Here is a 3,761-nt window from a genome sequence, read left to right as displayed (position 1 = left end):
GAGAATCTCTAATAAATACGGATTGTAAATAGAGGGAAACTTGCGGCACACAGAGTCAAATTCCAAGCTCTACGGTTATTTTGGTTCGCCCGCGTCTTGCTTATGGGCCAGCCACTGGCACATTGCAGTGCCAAAATCGTTGGCAGCGGTGGGATTCGAACCCACGCCTCCGAAGAGACTGGTGCCTTAAACCAGCGCCTTAGACCGCTCGGCCACGCTACCTGTAAACATAAAAGATATATGTGATAGTAATTCAAAAAAAGTATATATACATCTATATATGAAGTGTTTCGTAAAATTCTGATATAATGACTATCGCAGCACTCACTTGTCTTCGCAAAAATCTGTTGTAAGCAGCCCGTCTCTTTTCAGATATGTTCAGGTTTAATTTCTTCTTGATAAGCGAATAATTTTTGTTCATGCTGTCCGGTCGCTCTGTTATGTGCGTGAAGTCCGACAGTCGAATTTAATTGTGGCACACGCATGCGGATTTAGGTAGCAATCCAGTCACAATTGCTCATAATACCTACTGACACTTTCAAATGAAATATATCTTTCCGCACGACCTCATCTGCCCAACGAATCACAGGTCTTCTTACTATTCTAGACCGCATGATCGGATCTGTTCCACGAATCGATATAGGTTAAATCTTTTCCTTTTAGAATACATATGAATGCATATATTTATAATATATACACGTATATGTATATGTGTATGTATATATACATGCATAATATATATAATATATTATACATATATATATACTACAATACTGTAAAGTCATGTGTTATGCATATATTTATAACACACACACACACACACACACACATATATATATATATATATATATATATATATATATATATATATATATATATATGTATGAATATAAATATAAAAACATATCACGGCCCGCTCATTAATCCGTAATTATTTTTAATGTGTTATAATAGCTTCTTAGTATAACATATCCTCGTGTATTCGTTCTGTGAAATAGCAAGTATAAATAAGCCCAAGTATTTTAGCAATAAGACCTCGATCAAAATAGACTTCATCTTCAAAATGACTGATACGCGTAATCCTATTGCAGTCTTTCGGTATTCATTTGCGATTTCCTTTTTAATGCAGGGTGTATATATATCTTCTTTGTGCCATTTTTAATTAGGAGAAGGCGAAAGCGGAAATACCCATATGTACGTTTATTATTGTCACACGATAAGTCGAAAATATACACAAAAGATTACTCTCTCTCCGCTTAAAAGACCAGCCTTCTCCTCGCGAAGGGAATCTCAGACCTGCAACCGCCAAACCGTCTGGTCTTCCGGGCTTCCTTCCTGCGACAGGCCACTTCTTTCATGACTGTGTTAGTTATCTGGATATGTGGTGTACATATAGTAAGGTTATTTCCATCGCCTAATACTTTGGTTGAATTTCCCAAAAGGTCAAAGTTTGGAGACGATAACTGGTCACTCAGTTCCATGTGTGGAGAAACAAGATGCAGAGAACTTGTTGAAGTGTTCATCGTGATGAGGTCCCAGATAGTGAGGAGATGTGGCAAGATGTGACTTATATTATGGTTTTTAACCTTGTGATTCATTGAGCAAATAAGGTCATACGGAAATGATTTACAAATGTCAGTAATGGGTATTTTGAGAATTGGGATGTTTATGTTTTTTTCGCTTTAGGGATTATTAATAATATTCCTCTTCTTGTTATTGCTAAATATATGAAGAGAAAATATACGCTTATACAGTGTGTTAGTATAGTGTCCATCAAGGCTATTTAATAAGCGTCATTCACCATATAATTATTCCAGTATTTTGTAAAGTTTTGTTAACTGATAAGAAGGCTTTAAAAATATATGATAAATCCAGAAATGATAGATCTTTGAGAAATCTGAACCTTGAGAGAGAATATGATCCTAAAATCTTCTGGCTATAATACCGAAGTAACTCATCAGTTTGAATGCTTTAACCTACCGCACAGTGTCTGATTTTAGTTGTATTCATTTGCAATTTTTAATGTAAGTAGAAAACAGCTTCTTTAGTGGAGAGAAGGAGTGAGAACCCCTTGATGTGATACGCTGTAGTTTCTGTTTACTTACTGATGCATTGGTAATGTTATTCTTGTAGACAAGCTACTTGCAGAACATGATAAGCATTTGTGATAGTAATAAAATGGATGAATAATAAAACGCTTCGTAAAAAAATTGATATACAATGGTTTTATGATATACACTATCACTCATTGTTCTTCGGAGATACTCGATAATATTGTTATAGTGGCAGAATTGAACACAATTATTTATTAGTTGTACAGTTATCATACTGAGAGGGAAACGGAATTGCTTATATAACTGCTATCCTATATTTAAGTTTGATTTCTTCCAGAGTGAGAACTCTTTGATGTGATACGCTGTAGTTTCTGTGTACTTACTGATGTATTGGTAATGTTATTCTTGTAGACAAGCTACTTGCAGAACATGATAAGCATTTGTGATAGTAATAAAATGGATGAATAATAAAACGCTTCGTAAAAATTTGATAGAATGATTTTTCATATGCACCGTCACTCATTGTTCTTCGTAGATATTTGATGATATTGTTATAGTGACAGAATTAAACCAAATTGTTTATTAGTTGTACAGTTATCATACTGATAGAGAAACAAAATTGCTTATATAACAGCTATCCTATACTTAAGTTTGATTTCTTCCAGATAAAAAATAGTTTTGTTTATGCAGTCCAGTCGCACTGCTGTGTGAGTTCGAAACGATTTGATTTCGTATCTTATTGTGGATGTTTTCCTTTTCATGTTTGTACACGTTATTGTGTTTGCTCAAATGTATATCATCAAGTGCACTAACGCCGAGTGATTTTTTTATAGATCACTTAGCTTGCACTCACATATACGTGTTTTAATAACGTGTATGTATATGCGTGTGCATATACACACATACAAATAGAGCATATTAACTGAAATTTGTAAGATAGTAAACGCGCGCGCACGTATATATATAGATAAATATATATATATATATATATATATATATATATATATATATATATATATATATTATGTGTGTGTTTGTGTGTATATGTATATATATTGTGTGTTTGTGTGTATATGTATATATGTAGTGTGTATTTGTGTGTATATGTATATATGTAGTGTGTGTGTGTATATGTATATATATTGTGTGTGTTTGTTTGTATATGTATATATATATATATATATATATATATATATTATATATGTATATGTATATATATATTGTGTGTGTTTGTGTGTATATTTATATATATATATTGTGTATATATATGTATATATGTATATATATGTATATATGTATATATATGTATATATATGTATATATATGTATATATATGTATATATATATGTATATATATGTATATATATGTATTATATATGTATATGTATGTATATATATGTATATCTATGTATATCTATGTATATCTTGTATATCTATGTATATATATGTATTTAAATATATATATGTATATACACACAAATGTAGGGCATATGGGTTAAATAACTGAAATTAATTGATGTTTTATATATTTTGCGAATTTAGGTAGCAAGCTCGTCTACCATTAGTGCAATTACCTATGACTGATGAAAACATTCCAGTGACATTCCTTAAAATACCTACCGGCATTTTTCCGCACGACCTCCGAATCACAGGTTGAAGGTCTACAGGTCTTCTTACTATTTTAAACCGCGTGACCTGATTCATTCT

The 3,761-nt window shown here is 32.0% G+C and overlaps 1 non-coding gene across 1 annotated transcript; it reads right to left on the bottom strand.

Annotated features, from left to right (window-relative positions):
• Nucleotides 1-140: 140 nt before the first annotated feature.
• On the bottom strand, nucleotides 141-222 carry Trnal-aag. The gene has a single exon. It is a non-coding gene; the product is annotated as a tRNA-Leu (tRNA).
• Nucleotides 223-3,761: the final 3,539 nt, after the last annotated feature.

The sequence above is a fragment of the Penaeus monodon genome, unplaced genomic scaffold, assembly GCF_015228065.2.
Source record: "Penaeus monodon isolate SGIC_2016 unplaced genomic scaffold, NSTDA_Pmon_1 PmonScaffold_59, whole genome shotgun sequence".
Classification (NCBI taxonomy): Eukaryota; Metazoa; Arthropoda; class Malacostraca; order Decapoda; family Penaeidae; genus Penaeus; species Penaeus monodon.
The sequence above is the reverse complement of the archived record's forward strand: the minus strand, read 5'-3'. Positions and strand labels throughout refer to the sequence as shown.